This window comes from Temnothorax longispinosus, chromosome 8, assembly GCF_030848805.1.
Source record: "Temnothorax longispinosus isolate EJ_2023e chromosome 8, Tlon_JGU_v1, whole genome shotgun sequence".
NCBI classification, from domain to species: Eukaryota; Metazoa; Arthropoda; class Insecta; order Hymenoptera; family Formicidae; genus Temnothorax; species Temnothorax longispinosus.
The window spans coordinates 13,436,528-13,460,824 of NC_092365.1; the positions used below are offsets into that span (position 1 = coordinate 13,436,528).

The 24,297-nt window shown below is 43.3% G+C and overlaps 1 protein-coding gene and 1 pseudogene across 2 annotated transcripts in view; both read right to left on the reverse strand.

Moving 5' to 3' along the window:
- Positions 1 to 24,297, reverse strand: part of LOC139817307 (uncharacterized) — a 234,041-nt gene that overhangs the window by 7,859 nt on the left and 201,885 nt on the right. The window lies entirely within an intron of this gene.
- On the reverse strand, positions 563 to 4,220 carry LOC139817769 (uncharacterized; annotated as a pseudogene).

Genomic DNA, 24,297 nt, shown 5'->3' on the forward strand with positions numbered 1-24,297 from the left:
CGCCGCACCCCGCGCGAGCACCAAGCCTTGATCCAGAACCGGCGTAGCCTTACTACTGGTGCTCACCCCTTGTCGTCGAAAAAACACCTTTAATTTGCAGAGCGTCAAAACTAACAAGAATAAAGTACCTTTCAACATCGCAATACGGAATCGGTTCTAGCGTTAAACTATTTCCTGATTTTGGTGCTCCAAAAATATAAAACATTTGATTTTGGTGCTCACCCCTTGTCGTCAAAAAAACACCCTTAATTTGCAGAGCGTTAAAACTAACAAGAATAAAGTGCCTTTCAACATCGCAATACGGGATCTGTTCTAGCGTTAAACTATTTCCTGATTTTCATGCTAGTTAAATATATTTTACATAACATATTAAATTTATTGCATATAAAAAATTGTAATTACAGTATATTAATATATGTACGGTATTACCTATATATGTATATATATATATATCTCTCTCTCTATATATATATATATTATAATTTTTCGTAATTTTATACAACAATATAGGTATAAAGCATAAAAAATCAAGGTATTACAAGTATTAATGGAACTATAAGCATTATATTGCATACAAAACAATTTCAGGACAGGTAACATAGTTTTCATGTAAGATCTCTTCTGCATGTTTACAATCGTCGTATTTAACCCACTTATTGTTATTTCTATAACATATAGCTGTATAATGGCCATCAGTTGCACTCCTTGTTTGTTTTTTAGGTGCCGTATATAGTTGACAATACCAATAAGAAGATAATCTTTTTCAAGAAATGTAAATTTAATTTGTTTGGGGATATCACTTAATTTTATCTGAGATACTTCTTCAGCTGCGATTTCTAGCATAATATAAGGTCCTAAAAATAGAGAAATATTTACTGTAATAAATACAAAAAATTAAAAATTTGCACATTGCTTCCTCATCATTACAGATCGCCACCATTGCTCCTATTTTATTTCGCTCACAAAACTCCTCTATGAAGAAGCTTGTATTTTATTTGATGCATAATTATTAGTATTTATTTGTTTTGGCTTCCTCATAGAGAAAGCTTTATGAGCGAAATCAAATAGGAGCAATGGTGGCAATCTGTAATGATGAAGAAACAATGTGCAAATTTCTAATTTGCACACTTTCTTAAATTTTAAATTTAATCTTTTTATGAATTGATAGAGCTTAGTAGCACAAGTGGAGTTTTACAATCGACGCAATGTCAAATCGATGTTGACTTTGGGAGTTCAGGCTACATGGTCCAATATGGACTTCGCATATGGACCTTTAATCGCGTATAAATCTGGGTCTAATCAACCAAATCTTAAAGAATTATATATTAAATAGGGATAGAAAGGACTGAAGAATATAATAGAATTATAAACAGCCTGATATCTCAAAATTGGCGGAAGTTAGAGCAACCACGGACATTTCTCAAAAAATTCAAAATTTTATAAACAAAGAACCCTTTTACCGATTATCGCCAAATTCAATACCAACCTTCTTTTAATGATACTCTATATAAAATTACATGTATAACTTATACATGTAACTTTTTTAGCAGAAATCGGTAATCCCTTCACCGATCCTCGCCAAATTCAGAACAACCTTTCTTTAATGATTTATATAAGATTACATGTATAACTTGTACACTTTTTAGGCAAAAATCGGTAACTCCTTCACCAATCCTTGGTAAATTCAACATCAACCTTTAATAATATTCCATCCATAAAAAAATTAAGCTCGATATCTCAAAATTTGCGGAAATTAGAGTAATCATTTTTTTAGATAGAAATCGGTAACTCCTTTATTATTAGCAATTTTTCTAATTCTATTATATTCTTCAGTTTTTTCTACCCCTATTTCATATATAGGTCTTTAAGATTTGGTTAATCAGTTCTTGAGTTATAGAAATTTCGGTAAATTTGGCACACATACACACACACACCAAGTCACACGCATGCACACATACGGACATTTTTTAAAATTACGATTTTTCGATGTTTTACAACATTCTGAACACATTGGCATCGAAAACTAAAAAAACAATTTTTTTTTAGTCTTTTCTATCTCTATTTCATATATAATTCTTTAAAATTTGGTTGATTAGACCCAGCTTTATATGCGATCAAAGGTCCATATACGTAGTTTATGAAAACAAAGATTCCTCTATGAGGAAGCAAAAATTTATAATAGGGCAGTAATAATTAATAAGCTTTATACCTATTAACTAATACCTGGAACACGAATAACACGAATATGTCAGTTATGTCAAGTATTTAATGTAGGTAATTTAAAATAATAATTACCTGTATGTGAAAATACTGTTGTCTCCAAACCATTGCAATTTATTCGACCGCAATATCGAGATCCCTGTATGATCATGTTGTTTTCTACAGTCTCAAAATCCTGGCGCGTCAATAAATTAATATCTGTATGCATCAGTGGAAATTCTTTTATTCTTTCTAAACAACCATTTAAACATGTAGATATTTCTTTAAAAGAAGAACATTTTGCAAATAATTTGTTGGATAATGTGCCAACATTCACCGTGCAATCAATTAAGTTGCAATTGTTTGGTAATAATTTTTTTGTAAAAATCTCATCTAAGATCTGAGCTCTCAACTTATATGTATATTTTGTAATACCATTACGTTTACGAATAAATCGGGTGATACGGGTGGTCTGAGACACCAGGTATATGTAATCAGATTCAAAAAACTGTCTCGAAACATGCCGTAGGACATGAATTTTTTCCAGGACAGTCCTGGAAACTGCCAAATGTCCTGGAATATACCGATGTAAAAAATGAAAATCCCGGAACATACTTCCGGACCTACATATATGTTCGCGAAATCGCTGATTAATCCCGGCGATGGAAGCGGGATGAGAAGGACGCGCGTGGAAGGTGTTAATTAATTATTCTGTAATATAAAATGTAACTCAGAACACAGTCTGAGCCGTTTTTAATACGAGAATAGATATATACAGTTGACCTGAGAGTGGTGGGCAGTCTTTCGGAGTTCACTAAACATAAGAAGTCTTTGTATAAGAAGTCTTTATATATCGTTCGTGAGTGGGCGAGGCAGTTATATTAACTGCCTTCCTCGTGATGATTAGCCCGTGAGCCGGTAAGACACGTGGCGGTCGGCACTCGCGCACATGTGAGCCTGAGTCGTCGTGTTGATGTACCCGAGTAGAGCTGGATGAACGGTCGCTTTACATGTTAATGCAGTATCTCGGCAGCTGTAATCACTGCGGTGGGCACTTTAATGTGTAGTCACAATCAAAAATGCACAGAGCACACGTCGTGCGTCTGATCACTGCGCGGCCATTTTTACGACTCTGAATATCGCGAGGAAGACGTTGGCGAGGAGCGCGCCCGTGTGTGCGCAAGCTGCCGCGGTGATCGGGAGTCGATACCCGATCGATGCTGCCATCTGATCGGACGGCGCAACGTTAACGGAATTTCGAACATTCCGCCCGCCATCAGCAACCTTGTTGATGATTCCTTACTCTTGATCCTTCATCCGGTTGAAATGGGTAATATGGCAAGCTTGGCACTTGGCCGAGTGAGTGTCGTGGTGGCCGTCTTGAGGGTAACCACCCTGGTGAGTCCATCCTTGCCAGGGTGCAAAGCTGTTACTCTGGCGAGTGGCCATTTGCACGGTGGAGAGCGTTCGTCGGTGAGCAGCACGATGGAACCCATCTTGATGTTGTTGTTAGGATGATGCCACTTGGATATCGCCTGCTGGCGTTGCAGATAATGAGCCGACCATTGTGCCCAAAAATGTTGAACACGCTGCTGGATGAGCTGCCACCGAGATAGTCGTGAGGTTTCTAGGTCAATCAGAGATGGCTCGGGTATGGTAGTGATTGGACCTCCAATGAGGAAATGACCTGGTGTGAGCGCTGAGACGTCTTCAGGGTCTTCACTCAACGGTTCTAAAGTCCGCGAGTTGAAAATGGCCTCGATTTGCGTAAGCAACGTTGTGAGTTCTTCCGTCGTGAGTAGAGTCTCCCCGATAGTCCGTCTCAGATGAAACTTCACGGATTTCACCACCGCCTCCCACTTGCCCCCCATGTGTAGAGCGCCTGGTGGGTTGAACTCCCATCTGGTGCAATCACGTTGTAGAATTTGAGCGATTCGTTGATGTTCTTGGGAACTCTGGATGAACATTTTCTTAAGCGCGGCGTCTGCTCCAATGAATGTTGTCCCGCAGTCCGAATACATGGTCTGAGCAATTCCCCTTCTGGCTGAGAATCTTCGGAAGGCTGCTATGAATCCTTCTGATGAGTAGTCACTGACTACTTCGAAGTGAATTGCGGAGGTGGAGAAGCAGACGAACACACAGATCCATCCCTTGTATGTTTTCGCACCTCGTCCTTTCCATGTTTTGATGGTGAGCGGTCCGGCATAGTCAACTCCTGTATGAGTAAACGGACGTGACGGCGTAACCCGAGAGAGAAGTAGTTGGCCCATCAGTTGATGAGCACGGTTCCCCCTCTGCCGAGCACACACGACACACCGTAAAATATGAGACTTCACCGGAGCCCGTCCGCCGATGATCCAGTATTGTTGCCTGACATGAGTTAATGTCAGCTGTGTTCCTCCATGCAGGGTATGCAGATGGACGTGTGCAATGATCAAGGTTGAAAACCGTGAGTGGCGAGGCAAAATCGCCTGATGTTTGTTGTCTTGAGCTAGTGCTGATTGGTTGAGGCGGCCGCCAACTCGGATGATCCCTTGAGCGTCTATATACGTAGTCAATCGACTGAATGCGTGAGCAGTTGGTAGTCTCGAGTTGGCCGTGAGCATCTTGATCTCGTGCGTGAAGTATGCCGCTTGAGTAGCCTTAATCCAGAATAATCTGGCCTTCTCCAAAGCAGAGTGCGAGTCCAACGACCCGTCTCAGAACCCTCTCAAGAGAGCGATAAACCTGAAACAGAGAGCTGTTATTTTCAATAATTTATTGAGGGTTGAGTACTTGTATATGAGATCCCAGTGATAGTCCGGTTGAGATGCGGCCGCATGTAGCGCAATGCCAGGACGAGCCTCATGCGAGCTCAACTCGTCCGAGAGCGCGGGTTGTGATGGTCAAGCTTCAGGGGTGAGTATCCACGGTGGTCCCGTCCACCATAATGAGTGGCTTTGGAGTTGAGCAGTACTTAATCCTCGTGATGCGCAGTCGGCTGGGTTGGACGTACCTGGTACGTATTTCCAATGTGCGTTCGCCGTGAGCTCTTAAATTTGAGAAACTCGATTTCTCACAAAATCCTTCCAGCGCGATGCATGAGATTTGATCCACGTGAGTGTCACAACAGAGTCCGTCCACAGGAGAGTTGCTGTAACGTTCAACTTCAATGTGGCTTGAACGTATTGCATGAGTCTTGAGAGCAGCAGTGCTGCGGTGAGTTCAAGTCTCGGGATGGCCGCTTGAGCGGTGCTACCTTTGTTTTGGAGCACACCAATGAAATCGTGGCGCCATTAGAGCCGTGGACGGTGATATATACGACTGCAGCCATTGTTAGTTGAGAAGCATCAGAAAAGCCGTGAAATTCCACTGTCGAAGTACTTCATGGATTGTACCACCGAGGTATTGAGAGCTTGATCAAGCTTGTGAGTTCTTTTCTGATAAAGAGCCACCGTGATGAGAGCTGGGATGGCAGTGGTTCATCCCATCGGAGCTTTATGTTGCCAAAGCTCCTGCAAGAGCATCTTCGCCTTGATCACCCCTGGTGATGCAAAGCCCAGTGGATCGAATATCTGAGCCCCTTCAGACAAAACGAGGCGTTTGGTGAGATGATCGGTGTGCGACGAGATCCTTGTTGAGAATGTGAATGAATCTTCTTGAGGAAGCCATCGTAATCCGAGTCTTTTGGTTACGCAATCGTCAATGTAGTTTGTGAGCCCTGCTCTTTTGCTGCTTGAACCGCAGTGAGCACATCTTGATGAGTCGCGTGCCACCTTGCTTATGGGAAGCCGCCCGCCATGCACAAGTCCGGTGAGCAGTATTGAAATTTCTATTACCTGCTGAACGGTGGCGGCGCCTCCAAACTGTCGTCAACATCTCGACCTTGAATGATTGGCGGTACTGCGAGGGGAAAACTGTGACCTTCATCCTCCTCCAGTTACAACAGTGTTTGCACTGATAAGAACGGGGCAGCCTTGCTCCCATAGGTAATCGTTGTAAGATAATGTGGCACTTCATTGAGCTGGTCGTCTATCCAGAGAATCCGTTGTATATCCCAGTCATCTTCATGCACGTTGATTTGCCCGTACATTTTGGCGATGTTAGTGGCAACTACGTGTCGAAATTGTCGAATCCAGAGTAAAACATCGGTGACGTCTAAATGCTGTGATGCAGCTTGGCTCCTGGTAGATGCACTCAAGCCATTAAATACCACACGTACTGTTGTGGTTGCACTGTCTGGTTTGAGCACTCCATGATGTGGCAAGTAATCTTGTATGTGCTGACTGGAAACGGGTGAAGCCTTCTTTATGTGATTGAGATCTCGATATTCTGTCATAAATTGGTGATACAGACGTCGATAGTTGTCATCTCGGGAGAATCTTCTTTGTAGACTTTGCAAACATCGATGCGCAGTGAGATACGAATCGCCAAGAGTATCAGGTGATGATTTTAATGGAATTCGAACCGTGTATCGACCGGTTGAGTCCTGCGAAACAGTGGTCTTGAAGTATTCTTCACATCTTTGCTCGTCAGGAGTGAGATCATGATTGGTACTCGCAGGCACTTCTTCTTGTGTCCAAAATTTCGACAATCGCTCGTCAAGAGCATCTTCTCTCTCCTGAATTGATGCATGATGCACGGTAGCAATTGCCGATGATGATGTATTAACAGGTCCGAGAACGAGCCATCCAAAAATTGAGAGCTGTGCAATTGGCATCAATGGATCTTGTTTGATGATATTAGGCTTGATGATCTGCCCATATGAGTCAGCTCCAATGATGATATCCACTGGCCGTGGTGTTAGGAAATCTGGATCAGCCAAGGTCAACTTAGTGAGATGCGGCCAATCCTGTGGTGCAGCGTTGAAGGATGGCAGGATGTTCGTTGACGCCTGCAGAACGTGAGCTTGAATAATGACGTCTGATCTTGAGTGAAGTGAGCGGAGCTTAAGCAATGCAACTCTTCGAGTTTGCGTCGCCTTTCCGCCACCAATTCCAGTGATGAAAATGACGGAATGATAACGAGTAATGTTGAGCCGACGAACGAGAGATTCTGAAACAAATGTAAGTTCTGAACCTGAATCAATGAGAAGCCGTACCCGCTGAGTATTAACTGATGAGCGGATCTGAGCCAGGGCCGTAGCGAGTAATGTTGAGTGTAATGAGCGGGCCAAAGATGAGTGAGCGACGATTGCACCATCTTCCTATTGAGCTGACGCAGCTGAGCTGGTGACCGGCTTCGCTGATGAGTTCGACTGATGAGCCTCATGCAGCATCGTGTCGGTTGGTGCACTTCTTGCACCCCCGTGAGCCTTTACATGAGCGGCCGTTGTGGCGGCCGAGGCATTTGAACCAAAGCCTCCGTGGTATGACTAATTTTTGTCGATCGCCTGTTGAAAGATCCCTAAGTTACGTGCACATCACAATGAAGTGAATGCCGTTGCAACAATCGCACGGGTAAATTAGATGCTGCCGTGCGGGCTGGTTGAGCTGCCACATGCTGAGCTGTCAACGTGCGCTTTGCTGTTGAATGAGAGCCGACGGCTGTGAGGCTTTAAGATATGCATGCTCCTTGAGAAACGCCTTGTTCGCCTCTTCGAGATGCATTGAGATTTGGATGACCTCCTCTAACGGCATGTCCTCTGCACAAGTTGGCAGCGTGTCGCCAATATTCCGCACCGTCGCCAGGCGGTTCATTTAGGATGAGCTCCGTGGACAAGCGCACGGGTGAGGCTTGGCGTTCCGATGTGCGAGCCGGTGGTACCTCGAGCAGCGGCGTCGTGGTCTCCGCACCGCCCGTACCCGCCTTTGCGGGTTCCGTCATGTTGAGCCGTCTCTGAGCTGCGCACGATGAAACACCTGAGAAATGTCGAGACACGTGTAAGAAATGCTGCACGAACCGAGAACGTTCGAGAGAAACGTGAGAAAAACACTATGCGAATCGAGAGTCGTTAGGGTCATGTATTGAGCACGTGAAAATGTCTATTTACACTCGCGGGAGCGCGTGAACATGTTTGTGTAACACTCGCGAGCGCGCGTGAGAATGTCTGTACTTCACTCGCGGAAGCGCGCGATAATGTTTACGTGGCATGTCGTGAAAGGCATGCCCTGTTCACATGATCTGTGTCCGAGCTACAATTTAAGTTCCACGAATCCGGCTCGAAGGACCAAATGTTCGCGAAATCGCTGATTAATCCCGGCGATGGAAGCGGGATGAGAAGGACGCGCGTGGAAGGTGTTAATTAATTATTCTGTAATATAAAATGTAACTCAGAACACAGTCTGAGCCGTCTTTAATACGAGAATAGATATATACAGTCTGACCTGAGAGTGGTGGGCAGTCTTTCGGAGTTCACTAAACATAAGAAGTCTTTGTATAAGAAGTCTTTATATATCGTTCGTGAGTGGGCGAGGCAGTTATATTAACTGCTTTCCTCGTGATGATTAGCCCGTGAGCCGGTAAGACACGTGGCGGTCGGCACTCGCGCACATGTGAGCCTGAGTCGTCGTGTTGATGTACCCGAGTAGAGCTGGATGAGCGGTCGCTTTACATGTTAATGCAGTATCTCGGCAGCTGTAATCACTGCGGTGGGCACTTTAATGTGTAGTCACAATCAAAAATGCACAGAGCACACGTCGTGCGTCTGATCACTGCGCGGCCATTTTTACGACTCTGAATATCGCGAGGAAGACGTTGGCGAGGAGCGCGCCCGTGTGTGCGCAAGCTGCCGCGGTGATCGGGAGTCGATACCCGATCGATGCTGCCATCTGATCGGACGGCGCAACGTTAACGGAATCTCGAACAATATATGTATATATATATATATATATATATATATATATATATATATATAAAAAATAAAAGTTTGTGTATTTTACATTATTCACTTTCGGTGAAATAAAAATGCTAACACCCAGAACCTATGTTCATAATACATAATGCGCATATATACATGCAATGTATACATACTCATACATATAATTGCGTACATGTATATATGTGTATGTGTATACATTATAATACGCATTATACATATGCCTTACATTTTTGACATTGCATATGGTATATATATATATATATATATATATATCCAATACATGATATACATATTGTTGTGAGCGCACAACGCACTTGGCAACCGAATTGCCAAGTGTCAGGGAAATTCGACCCTAGCGACTAAAATCGTCAAGACCAAAGGTCCATCGAGGACCGATATCGCTGACGCGAAGGTCAGCGCGGAGCGCTGACCACACAGGTTAATGCTACCGCGGGCGATCCCGAGGTAGCAACGGGAAACCAATATAAGACCGCCGAATCGAGCGATTAGGCAGTCGGTCTGAGAACTCCACGACGTCGCGTTGAAACATCTACGAACTCTAACGAATCGCGAGACGGGAACACTAAATAAGGAACACCTCGTCCAAGCCAAGCTCTAGTATATTTAATAAAGTGTTAAAGTGGTGTTTAACAAAGTGTGATCATTAACCGAGCCCGCCAGACGCCCTCATCCCGATCCTTCCGAGCTCGCGAGCGGAGCACGACCCCTTCAGCCGTCTGAACGGCTAACATTGGTGGCAGCGGTGGGATCTGCTCCATCTACTCGCGCAAGAGGACCGGACTTCTGAGCTCATTCACACGCCTGAAACAAAACGAGCACATTAGTGAACGGCGGCAACATATCCCGGAGAGGAAAGCCAGCTAAGACACGAGCGAAAAAGACGGTAGCAGCCGCGAGTGCAGAAGTGACACCGGAGACGGCCACGACCTACCGCACGGCATCACCGGCCCGAGCGACGACGCAGGGACACAGCGAAGCAGCATAGCAGCGCGGCAGGGACGCAGCGACAACAGGGACGCAGCCAAGCAGCAAAGCGGCCCGACGACCAGGCGATGCAGACGGACAGCAACATGCGATTCGTGGCGATATTGTAAGTGCGAAAATTATTATATCCCCGAGCGCTAAGTAGATGTCGGACGACCCGAACCGACAAACGCCCGTCCGACAAGCGTCGTTCGTCCATAGCGAGTCCGCGCACCGCGCTTCGCGTAATCTAGCTAACCCGGTGAGTGCGACGCGATCCGAAAGCGAAGGGTTAAACCGGCCCGCTGAAAGCGAAGGGGTGAACCGGCCCGCTGAAAGCGAAGGGTTAGACCGGCCCGCTGAGCAAGACGGATTAGACCGAGTTCGACAAAATTTAGATTCGCGTTTTGCCGAGGAAGAGACGCCCGTACTATCTCCGAACGTTGTCATAGAACGCGAGTTTCCGTTCGACGAAGTAGACGTAAGCGTAACAGGCGAACGCGAACACCGCGATAATAATACAGAGCGACCGACTCCGACAGACTCACTGACAGACGTCTCCGACGTCACGCCGAGCCACGTGTCACAACGAGGAGAATTTTCCCTCACCTCATACGACACCGACGTATTTGACCCTAACGAGGAGGACTATACGCCTAAAGCTCTCAAAATGAGTCAGACGAGAAACGCGACTCCAAGCCGAGAGAACCGCGAGGAAAATCCGGACCCATCTAGAGTGTCCGAACAAGCCGTCACCGAAACGGCGCAAAATGGACCGCCCGCCAGGCGATCTCAGGCCCCAGAGCCGACGCGATCCGAGTTGAGAGCCCCGGACGCCGTAATTACTGATTTAATTAATCTAATACGCGACATGCAAGAACGCATGGACCGCATCGAGGCTACGGAATTCGACCGATCAGCCGAACTCCTTCGCGCTTTTCGCGAATTGCAGAATCGCGTAGGCCGGATGGAATCCGCCACATACGATTCCGACACGCGAGACCGTCGCGTACACAGCCAGGGCCCGCTGGATATCACATACGGACGAACGCGTAGCGACGTCCGGAACCAACCGGGTCTAGTTACCGGGTACCTCAGCCTTAAAGAAGCGCGAGCAATGATACCCGAGATCAATGGAGATTCGCGAGAACGCGTCCGAGAGTTCATAAACGCTAGCACGTATGCTATGAAAAATATACAGCCGACCAACGAGTCAATGCTACTCGAAGCTATTCTTTGTACGAAATTTAAAGGGAAGGCTATGACAGATTTCGACACGCGCGATATCCGCGATTTTGATCAATTAAAGCGCGAACTCGAGACAAAATATTTAGGAAAACGCTGCACGACGCACTTGCAGCTGGAATTTAATTCGCTAGCGCAAAAGCCCGGCGAAAGCGCACAAGAATTCGGTAGGCGCGTCGAGAAATTAGCGCGCGAATTGTATGAAGCAATGGAAGAGGGTAAAGGCCACACGCAGGAACAGCAGAAGGCCATCCTTGAAAACATAAAAACTCAAGCGCTGCATAATTTTCAGATCGGATTGCACGACGATATAAAGCTGTTAGTAAGAGCGCAGCGATACGCAAGTTTGCAAGAAGCAATAACCGGCGCCAGCGCGGAGGAAAAGGTTAGAGGCCCCTCCCCGCGGAGCGCGCAAGCAACGGCAAAAAATAAATACCCCGCCGCGAATACGCGAGGCGCGGGAAATACCGTAGGACAATGTCACAAGTGCGGAAAGAACGGTCATTACGCGCGAGATTGCCGTACGGGCCGACAAGCAAACAGATACGCGTTGCCGAAACCCGAGAAGCCTAGCGGCATTAACACGATAGAGTGTTCATATTGTAAAAAGGCAGGGCATAAGCGCGACGAATGCTGGTCGTTAAACGGGCGACCAAAACCCGAGCGACCGCGCCGAACGAAAACGGAAGCAGTTAAGAAAACGCCCGTGAGTACTGTCCGAAAGACAAGGACACAAGAATCTAGCGAGGAAACATCCTCTCGCAGCAGCAGCGAGGAGGATGAGAAGCCTAAAAGGAATAAGGCGCGCGCCGCCGAGACATATCGTGTTGCACAGATAAGCAAGAAGCACGAGGAAGGCCCGCTAGACTTAGTGACGCTGCCCGTACAGGAGGCAGAGAAAGGAGAAATGGACCTGTTATTAGATTCAGGCGCAACACTCACGTTAATAAAAGTGGGAAATTTGAAAGCGAAAGCGATGGTGAAGGAAGAACGGTTAGCGCTAGTCGGCGTAACCGGACACCAGATTCACACGATAGGGAAGATAAAAGCCACTGTGGATCTCGGAGATAAAAAAATTCGCCACACGATGTACGTGGTGAAAGACAATTTTCCCATTGAGTACGAAGGCATTTTAGGAAACAACTTCCTCTCAAAACACAAAGCAGATATTTCAAATTCGAAAAAGCGATTAAAAATCGGCTCAGCTTCCTTTAAGCTCCGACCTTTTCGCAAGGTAAAACTTCCGCCACATAGCGAAACAATCGTGGAAGCCGTCACCGATCATAATCGTGTCGGCATTGTGCGGAGCGGCGAACCCGCCCCAGGGGTCTTTATCGGGCATTGCCTAGTGCAGCCCGTCGAATTTAAATGTCCGATTAGCGTATTGAATGTGACGGACAAGCCCGTGGAGATACTCACTCCACATGTAACTTTAGAAGACCTGCCGCCGCCCGACACCGCGGACGTTCTCTCGTTACGCTCGAGCGACGAGCGCGAGACCATCGCCGAACGACAAAAGAAAGTACGCGAGCAAGTACAGCTCGATCACTTGAACGCCGAAGAGCGAGCAGCCGTAGAACAAATTTGCGATGATTACTTTGATGTGTTCTATATAGACGGCGACCATTTAAGCGCGACTACCGCAATAGAGCACGAGATAAATATCCGGCCAGGTAGCGCGCCCGTGAATGTGAAACCATATCGGTTACCCGAGAAGCATAAGGCCGAAGTGAAAAAGCAAATAGAAAAGATGCTCGAAGACGGCATAATCAGCCCGAGCACGAGTCACTGGAACGCACCGATAATAGTCGTTCTTAAAAAACCGGACGCATCCGGAAAAGTGCAATTTCGCGTGGTTATTGATTTTCGGAAAATGAATGATCTCACCATGGGAGATTCTTTCCCCATGCCGAACATAACCGACATACTAGACCAATTAGGTAACGCGAAATATTTTACCGTTTTAGATTTGGCCTCGGGGTATCACCAAATCCCCATGCATAAAGACCACAAAGGCAAAACAGCCTTCTCCACTCCGGATGGGCACTTTGAATTTAATCGCATGCCTTTTGGTCTGAAAAACGCACCGGCAGCATTTCAGCGGCTAATGTACGCGGTGCTGGCCGGCCTGCTAGGGCTGAGATGTTTCGTGTATATCGACGACATCGTCATATACGGGGCGACGCTAACGGAACATATCAGAAGAATAATAGCCGTGCTACTCAGGCTCCGAAAATACAATCTAAAGTTAAAACCGAGTAAATGCGCGTTCCTACGAAAGGAAGTCGTGTACCTGGGTCACGTGATTTCGGAAAAAGGAATCTCACCGGACCCGTCGAAACTAATAGCTGTCAAGGAGTTTCCGACTCCTAAAAAACTGAAAGACATTCAGTCGTTCATAGGCCTAGCCGGGTACTACCGAAAATTCATCGAAAATTTTTCGAAACTAGCCAAGCCACTGACCAAGCTCACTAGGAAAAGAGAAAAATTTATTTGGTCAATAGAGCAGCAAAACGCGTTTGAATTATTAAAGGAAAAATTAACAACCGCGCCGGTGTTAAATTATCCCAACTTCAATAAAGAATTTATAGTGACGACAGACGCGTCAGATTTCGCAATAGGAGCTATCCTCTCACAGGGAGTAGTCGGCCAAGACCGACCGATAGCGTACGCCAGCCGCGTATTATGCAAAGCGGAACAGAATTATAATACGACGGAGAAAGAACTGCTAGCCATCGTGTGGGCAGTCAAGCATTTTCGCCCCTATCTTTATGGCGTTAGATTTAAAATAATAACCGATCACAAACCATTGATCTGGTTATTCAATGTTACCGACCCCGGTTCAAGATTAATTAGATGGAGGCTTAAATTAGAGGAGTATGATTACGAAATCATACACAAGGCAGGAAAGAGCAACCTAAACGCCGACGCATTGAGCCGTAACCCGATAACAGAGGCGTCAGCTGTGCATACGATACAGCAAGAAGAAGAAGATGCGCCCCGAGAATACTCGGAGGAGGAAAAGAAACAGATACTATACGAGTATCACGACTCGCCTATCGGAGGGCACCAAGGAGTCACACGCACTTTAGACCGAATCCGATTGCAACACGATTGGAAAGGTATAACAAAGGATGTCGAGACTTACATCGGCAGATGCGAATACTGCCAAAAAAATAAATTAAGCAGAAAAACGAAGATGCCAATGGTCATCACGGACACGCCGGAACGACCGTTTGAAAAATGCGCTCTCGACATCGTCGGTCCGTTAACAGTTACAAATCAAGGAAATAAATATATTCTGACGTTTCAGGATAATTTAACGAAATTTAGTAAGGCGATACCGATCGAAAATCAGGAAGCCAGAACCATCGCCAAAGAATTCGTAACAAAAATCGTGTTAGAACACGGAATTCCGGAGAAAATTCTCACGGATCAGGGCACGAACTTTACAAGCGAAATGTTCAAAAATACGTGCAAATTATTGAAAATCGAGAAGATTCAAACAACGGCGTATCACCCTGAGAGTAATGGGGCACTAGAGAGATCGCATCGTACTCTCGCCGAATACTTGAGACATTATATAAATCAAGATCAAACTGACTGGGACGAATGGCTTCCTTATGCGATGTTTACATACAATACGACACCACACTCTACTACAGGCTTCACGCCTTTCGAATTGGTCTACGGGCACCGACCTGACCTACCGACGGCCCTAACAAAACCGCCGAAATTAACATACTCATACGAGGATTACGCAAAAGAACTACAAGAGCGAATCCGCGCAGCGAATCAAATCGCGAGAGAAAATACGAAGGACGAAAAAGCGAAATCGAAACTACAATTTGATAAAAAAAGCAAGAAGGCAACATTCAAAGTAGGCGATAAAGTACTACTTTATGACGAAACGATACGACGAGGCCGCTCAAAGAAGCTCGACTCGCAATAGGTAAGACCATATATTATTTTAGAAAAACACGACAATGTAAATTACACGATTAAAATTAAACGAAAGACGCTACGCGTTCACGCGAACCGATTGAAAGCGTTAGTAGAGGAATAAAAAAGCACTCACATTAAAGCAAAAGCAAAAAAAAAAAAAAAGGCAAAAAAAGGGGGGAAAAAGAAAAGAGAAAAAAACTAACAGTACTCACCTAAAGGTCACCACGTCGCACGACGGAGACTTCTCTCCCCCCTGTGGCCACATCCACGGTAATCCTCAGGGGGAGGACATCAGCCCGAACTGCCTCCTCGTACGAGGGAGGCGGCGAGTCAGGCGATTCAGGCTCTGCAACCTGGGCGCGGGGAGCTCGAGCCACCCGCAACCAGTAGGTGCGCAAACACGCATCACACGTGGATGGCGCGAAAAATCGGTTACATCTAAAGCAACGCATTTTTCCTTTTTTTTTTGGCACTCAAAGCACACTAACCGTAAAGAACCGCTTGGAGGCTAGCAGTAGACTAACGCAAAAATGCGCTACTCAAAAGAAATGACACTTGCTGACAGATAAAGTCAGCATAAAATAAAAGATAAATAGAATACCCCCAGGAACATATTCATATTACAGGCTAGCTATCACCCTACACCTTGCAAGGGAAATGACGTCAGAGCCGTTACCATACGAGATGACAGCGTTCACTGCCGAACCCGGCATATATTACGAGAAAATCGGACAACTCCAGCAAACGAAAGCAACATGGAAAATGGCAATACGCATAGATGTAACAGCATTAAACATAAGATATCAACAACTTCAGGAAAACCTAGCACGCATCGAAGAAATCTGCAACCATGCCATCAGAAGCACCAAAAACACATGCCAAATCACGCTCCAAACTATTAGGCGAGAAAATAGTAAAATGACACGCAACCTAGAGCAACTACAAACCATTTACCGATCACCCCTAAGTAAACGAGGCCTGATCGACGCTGTAGGCCAAATAAGTAAAACGTTATTTGGCACCATGGACGCTGAAGACGCAAAAATCATAAATGAGCAAATACAGTTGCTAAATAATCAACAACAAAACATTGCAACACGCGGCAAAAAATCAATTGAAAATCATTAATGCTACAATAGGTCATATTGAGAAACTAGAACAAACACTGTCATATAACGAAAATTTAATGGCTAACGTTACAAGAAAACTAGAAGAACAGCTTATGTACAGAGAGGGACTAGACGAACAACTATTAGTATTAAACGCTATTTTGAATGACCTCACGACAGACATAAACGACATTACAGACTATCTGACTCACGCAAATCACAATATTTTATTAACGCGCGTGCTCCCGATCGAAAAAATAATCATAGAACTAAGAGAAGCGACCTCACACATAGACAGGAGATTGAATTTTCCATTCAAAATACAAGCCGAAAACTGGAATTCTATCCAAAAATATCTAAATGTAAACGCGTATTATGATAACTCGAACATATATACTATTCTCGTATTCCCATTGATAGCGTACCCAACATACGAAATTATAAAAATCACTCCTGTACCGATACACAATGACCATAATGTTTTCACACTCCTAGAACCCTCTCATACCCTACTAGGAATAAATCGAGAAAATCACAATTATATAATTTTAAAAGAAAGCGATTTAAATGAATGTACGCGAGATAATACCAATTTCACTTGCGCTCAAAATCTCCCTGTCTATTTTATAACTGCGAATGCGCCGACTGAAATACAACTCTTCGTAAAAACGTCGAGATATATAGAAAACCGAAAACAGCGTCACATAATCTCAAATGTAACACTCTGGATTGCAGTATCAGAACCCCAGACATGGTTATTTTCCACTCCAAAAACAACCGACATAATAATTCAATGCAAAGAATTGCCAGAAAATAAAGTAAAACTAGAGAAAACCGGAAAAATCACATTACGCAACAGTTGTAAATTAACTACACCAGATATATATTTAGAGACCAAAAACCGAGTGTATAATAAAAATGTAAAAATGTATTTACCTGAATTTAATGTAACAGACACAATAGAAAAAAGCATAACAATAAGCAATAGAATAGAATCCGATAAGGAAATAAATTTGGAACCAATAATCAAAGATCCGACAGAATTAATAAAATTAAGCTTGAATCTGGAAGAAATCAAAAAGGAAATGGAAAATAACCAACCGAACATTTTCACGAATAAAAATATTATATATCCCGTAGGCTGGACCACTAAAAAATTTATAATACAAAAACAATCATGTAAAATAGCATAAGACACCTAGATTGTAACCCCTCAAGGGAAAAGAAAACACACATAAATAAACGAAAAACTACGTTTTTCTTTTTCCGCGGGGGGAGGGATGTTGTGAGCGCACAACGCACTTGGCAACCGAATTGCCAAGTGTCAGGGAAATTCGACCCTAGCGACTAAAATCGTCAAGACCAAAGGTCCATCGAGGACCGATATCGCTGACGCGAAGGTCAGCGCGGAGCGCTGACCACACAGGTTAATGCTACCGCGGGCGATCCCGAGGTAGCAACGGGAAACCAATATAAGACCGCCGAATCGAGCGATTAGGCAGTCGGTCTGAGAACTCCACGACGTCGCGTTGAAACATCTACGAACTCTAACGAATCGCGAGACGGGAACACTAAATAAGGAACACCTCGTCCAAGCCAAGCTCTAGTATATTTAATAAAGTGTTAAAGTGGTGTTTAACAAAGTGTGATCATTAACCGAGCCCGCCAGACGCCCTCATCCCGATCCTTCCGAGCTCGCGAGCGGAGCACGACCCCTTCAGCCGTCTGAACGGCTAACAATATATATATTTGAAAATTATCCAATGCAATGTTACGGAATAATAGAAACGCGCCTCGGTTATACGCGGTGCTCTTACTGCACACGTACACGGCACGCACTTGTGTGCGGTACAGAGTCATCTGTCACACACATGCTACCGAGGCCATCGGTAGCAAAAAATAAAAATATCGACATATTGATTATTTTTTATTCTAATTCCTACCACCCTGTGGTACGGCGCTGTAATTCGCGTTAGAGTTCGCCGGCCTTCTTTACCGACGCCGATTGAGTTCGTCTGCGGCTCCAGCATCCCCTTAATACTTTTATACGTAGAATAATGAACGAAATCGAATAATAATATTAATTTTTACATTGGCAATTTTGTAAAATTAAGGAGGTTCGATGGCTTCATCGGAGGGAGTAGTGGGACGCAAGGGTTCTGGCAACAGCGCACTAGCGTTTGAAGTAGTGGGAGAGAAGAGGATTGCTCTGATTGGTCGCCGCGTGTATAGTGCGTGCTGCTGTTCACGTCGTTCACAACCGTGGCAGTCTAGCAGACGAAAAATCAAGCAATTTATGCTTTAATAATTAATTTTTCTACGAAATGTGCGGTAACCTTTCCCTTTTTTTCGCTCATTTATTTGTAAATTATTAAATTACATGTGCATATTTTTTTCCTTATTATTTGCATTTTTTCTTGCACTTATTTCATTCTGAAGGTATGCAATAAATATGTCATTTCCTATAAAAACTTATGTTAAAAATGCAGCCAGTTTCATGAAATTTTAATATGTTGTTCTGGAATGCAAAATAGAATTATGTGAATTTTTTGGAAATTTTTCACTGTTTCGTTTTGAAAAAAATCTACTCTAAAGATTGTACTTTTTAAATTTTTGGAGTAGATTTTTTTCAAAACGGGACGGTAAAAAATTCCCCAAAAATTTACATAATTCTATTTTACATTCTAGAACAACATATTAAAATTTCATGAAACTGGCTGCATTTTTTTTGTAGCCACTGAACCTCCTTAAGGGAATCCTATGGTGAAGGCCGAACTTCCTCGATGTCGATAATGTCGAACATTTTTAATTCCGTTCTAATTCGTTTTCTATCATTTTTTTATATTACCGGCCTATATCTGCCCTTGTCTAACGAGAGGCATCTGTCCTTGTTTCGATTGCTGCGCCATCTCTCGCTACACGCCATACTGCTCTTCTTGTCAATTTGCATGTGCCTCTGCATGCAAACCTTCTTTTTACAAAATCTTTTTTTCTAGGCGTTGAATCTCAGTTCTATTTACACAATATTGTTCCTACACGTTTGCCCTAGGGTGCTGAGGTGTCATTTTATATATTATAAACTACAATATTTTTGTTATTGTCGTCAAATGACAGCTGTATGTGCCCAAATTAGTAAAATTTTTAATTTTTTTTCGTTCTGGATATAAAATCGTACATAGCGCCGTAGATTTTTGTGCGTACTTTAATTCTAAACCAAAAACTTGCAATTCTGTAAAGCCAATTCAAAGATTTATTAAAATAAAAAATGTCGGTAACTACTGCCACTATAGAATCCCCTTAAATGCGTCTACAAAAACATTTCAAACTTTTTACAGATTTTTTTTCAGTATTTTTTTACAATTGATTCCTTTAATTATTCTACGTACAAAAGTATCAAGATAAAGTCATCAAAAAATGAATATTCTACAAGATATTTCATATTTAATATTTAAAATATCATGACTTCAAAATATTTTAGGAAATTCTTAACGAAAGAGAGTTTTATTATAGTGTTCTGAAAACTTTTCTACAAGGGCTATAAATATATATACAATAAAAAAATAGGAGTTTTAATTTAAAAAAATCAATGTAACCTTGATCTTAATAATGCAACCTAAGATTTGGAGGTGAGATTTAGGAGGTCTTCACACATAAACAAGAAAAAAATGTTATATACACATATGTCCGAAAATGCTTAGTTTATAAGTTACAATCGAAAAATTACATTTCAGGATTTGCACGTTTACCTGAACTAAATCCATTTCTTGCTTTTTCATTGAGGAAGCTTTTTATCTTAAAAACTCTACTGTCACGTCCGACAGCATTTTCATGAACAAATATTACGCTTTATAAATAAATATCACGCCTGACAACAATTCCCTGTACGATAGCGTGGCCAGAAAATTTTTTCGAGCATTGGTTCTAAGTTTTGCCTCTGGAAAATTCCGAAGCCTCTGGAAAATTCCGGAATATTCTGGAAGCTTCTCGAAAGTTCTGGAGGGTTCTCGACAGATCTAGAAGGTTCTCGAAGGGTCTAGGCAATCCGGTGTCATAGGAGTGGGGCAAAGGGGCCCGAGCTAGTTCAAAGCGCCGCTACGTGGCGACGGCGTTGAACTCTGATACTCGTACTTAAAATACGCCCACAGAGAATATAAGGGCAAGGCGAGAGGCCCTAGCATCAGTATTTCTTCGTCGTCGGACTAGTGCACATCTACCTCCAAGCCTCAGGGTTTCTACTGTAAGTTTTTACTATCGGACTTAGAATATTTTTGTCACTTCCGGACTTAGAATAATTCTGTCATTTCGGACTTAGAATACTTACACCACCTCGCACTTAAAACATTTTATACCAGCGATAAGTTAAGAACCTCCGCACATGTTATACCGGTACTTTGTGAAGACACTTGTACGCATTTTGATGCACCTTTTCTGTGCAACGTAACCCTGTGCACTTTGTCTAACCACACAACTGTACTCCTCTATGCGAAGTCTGTACTTATGCTGAATATTATAGAATACACGTATGTCTAAGGAACTTAATCATTTGTCACAATTATTGAACTAAATTCAATCCTCTAGTCTTCCGGTTCTCTCGCTGTTATGCATTTGCATGTGACTGGCTAGTGCAGTACGAGCAGCACGCCACCACTGTCGAGTGATCTGGGGATTCGCTAGTACGATACGAGCCGCACGCCTGTCCTTCCAGAATCCAGCAAACAGCGGTTGACCTGGCAAGCATTTTCGTTAATTTAATTATGCCCAATGCTTAAAACGCGTAGAGGTGGAGTAAAGAACCGCACCCGGCGGTTAAATCGACTTCTTTACGCCGCGCCTCTTAATCAGGAATTAGGTGTAAAATACGTAGAGGAGTCCGAATACGAGAGGTACTTTACCACGAAGTCCGTGCACGAAGCAACCGCGAGTAATCGAAAACCTATAAACGCGAGTGATTATAACGCAAACGACAAGTGCTACATCCCGCTACCGAAAGAAGAAACCCGGACCAGCTACCAGGCATTCCTCAGGGATCGAGCCTACAGGTTAATCCCAGTAACAACACCTGAGTATCCTTGGCTTCCGCCCCTGACAATTAAGGAGAGCGACCCCCGCAGGACACGATATTTTCAACGTCGTGCTGAAATCCTGTATAAGCAATACGGAAGCGCAACACCGGGTTATTGGGGCACCGCAGATCATCCCTTGGAGCTCGAGTAATTACTCAACAAGATAAATGCGCATGCCTTTCTTATAAACACAAGCGGTATGAATCTTGCCGCCCTCGCGTTCCCTTACGCGTCGTCTCTCGTCTATGACTGCTCAGATCACACACGCAAACTGGTTATCCCGCGCAATCTACGTATTTACCACATGTTACTGAAACCGGTTAAGTAACTATTATCTCTGTGAATTTTGCTATTGTGATTTACCCAGTCAGCAACGCGTCCAATACGATCTCTTGTTTCGTCATTATCTGCATATCGGATTTTGGTATAATTTGGAGGAGTGCAACTCGGGCGATATTATAATTGGTGAGATTCGTAAGCCCGTTGACTGCCGAACTTGCTCTGAAATCATTCGCGACGTGACTCGCTCGGTAGAGAACGAAAAAGAGCAGCTGTTCCTCGAGCCGGAACCCACTATTATCGCCATTTCTCAAATTAACGCCCATTAAATTGTAGCGAATTGCCACACTCATCAATTCTGTGTTCGAGATACTTATACAATTGTCCCCCGCTTTGGATATTTCCGCTCCTCGCGCAATTTAGAAATTGGCTAACGACTGGTATGTGCGTACGCTCTCTATTTTTTCGATAAAACCACCAGCGCGATAATTTGTGAAAGTTGTCAACTCATCAAGTATCAATTCGCCAGACAGAAAATCGAAGGTGTGCTGTGGCGTTACGTACAATATGGGCCCCGAACAGAATTGAAAACGTGTTCGGAGTGTAATAGAACCTTAGCCGACTATCGCCCCGCGAGAGAGTGTCGAGAATGCATGGAAGCAGAATGAGCATTAGAGCAATACATCCTAAATAAACGCGTAGAATATCATAATTCCGACCGCCCTATCAGAATTAGGATCGACTCTCTGGCAATCAAGTCTTCCAAAATCCAACGTGCGGATCTATCATAAGTTGCCTTGATCGCGGGTATCCCCGGATAGAATCGTTTGATTTGTTGACCCGAAAAGCTATCGAGTTCCGCTGAGATCCGAGTTCTGCAAACGCGCATCCGCGGTCAGCAGGGACGTAACACTACCTAGATAGCACATATTTGTTTCAGAAATGTTTTAAAAATGTTTGTTTGAAACATTTCATAACCAGTTTCTAAAAACATTTTTCATGAGTTAAAGTGTCTACTAAACATTTTAAAAAACATTTCTTTTTCGACAAAGAAACGTTTAAAAAAAAGTTAAAAAACGTTCTTTTTCTTTACCTAGGAAACGCTTACGTTTTACGCTTAAGCCTTACGCTGTTTCTTTATGGGGCATTATTTATGAAGTAATCCACCCCAAATTTTCAAAGTTTTTTGATCATGCTGAAATTTGCACAAATTGTAGCCCTATCAGAACCAAAATCATTGCCCAAATGTTTTTACCCCTGTCCAACGGGTTGTCTACTTACAGGGGCTTGGATTTTTATCATTTGGGCCGTCGCGTCGAACTTCAAACGCCGATAAATGCCAGTAAACTACTCCGATTTTAAAAAACAAGTTGTGATTTTGAAAGGTCTTTTTATGCCCTTTAATGCTGTAAAATTAATTTTTTTCTTAAGTCAAAATTTACTTAAGATTTTTGAAGGTAAAGTTAAAAAATCGTTTTTTCTCGGACACCTTCAATTTTCTTCTAAAAAATCTCAAAAAAATAGGATTCTTCCCCTTTAAAATGATTCCAGGCTCAAAATGGACAGACTTTTAGTTTTCGAGATATGGTCCGTTTTAGGACCGAGGGCATCACCCACGGTGCAGTGTAGGCGCTATTACAAGTGCCACAGATGAATGTATCATTAAATCTATTGAAAATCGTGTGATTCTTGGTAACTTAGTGACTTTTGTAAGAGAACGGCATAGCAATAGTTCATCTTGTCTGTCGCGAAAAGTACGGCTGAAGTGCTGAAAGGTAGATTTTTACAAACGATAACAGTGCCACAGACCCAAAAATATCATAGTGTTATTCCTATTGACGACAAAACGCTCATACTTAAAAGATATTCCTCAGCTGTAGAGTATGACGTTTTTCCTAAAATTAAAGCGAAAAAAAAACAATGTAAAACCAACTGAAAAGCAAACGTAGGTTAATCAATATTAATCGAACTTTCCGCGACAGACAAGATGAACTATTGCTATGCCGTTTTCTTACAAAAGTCACTAACGGAACGGTCGGAAGTGTCCCTACCCGATTTGGATGCGCTTTGGATATGCTGTTGAGCATCAAAAAATATTAGACTCGTATTTTTTTTGCGGCGTATCTCGACGTTTAGGGGTTGAAACAACCCTTAAAAAATAACGACCAATTTGGATGCGCTTTGGATATGTTGTCGAGCATCAAAAAACATTAGACACGGGTTTTTTTTGCGGCGTATCTCGACGTTTAGGGGTTAAAACAACCCCTAAAAAATAACGACCGATTTGGATGCGCTTTGGATATGTTGTCGAGCATCAAAAAACATTAAACACGAGTTTGTTTTAGCTGCGTATCTCGACGTTTAGGGGTTGAAACAACCCCTTGAAAATAACGGATTTTATAGTTTTTAGCGAATATCTTCGAAAATATAAGGCGTATAAAAAAAAGTTTGGTACAAAGTTTATGACTTTTTGTGCTCTTTACAATGGCGTAATCAGATTTTTCAAATTTGTTACATTTTTTAATTTAACCCCACCCCCACTTATTATTTTTGCCAAATATAACAATTTTTCCAACGCAAATTTAAGAGCGTCAAATGCCAAATACATCCATGTGTATTTTTATTATGATGCCATTATTAGATTTTTGGCAAGACGAGATGATATATAGTATAG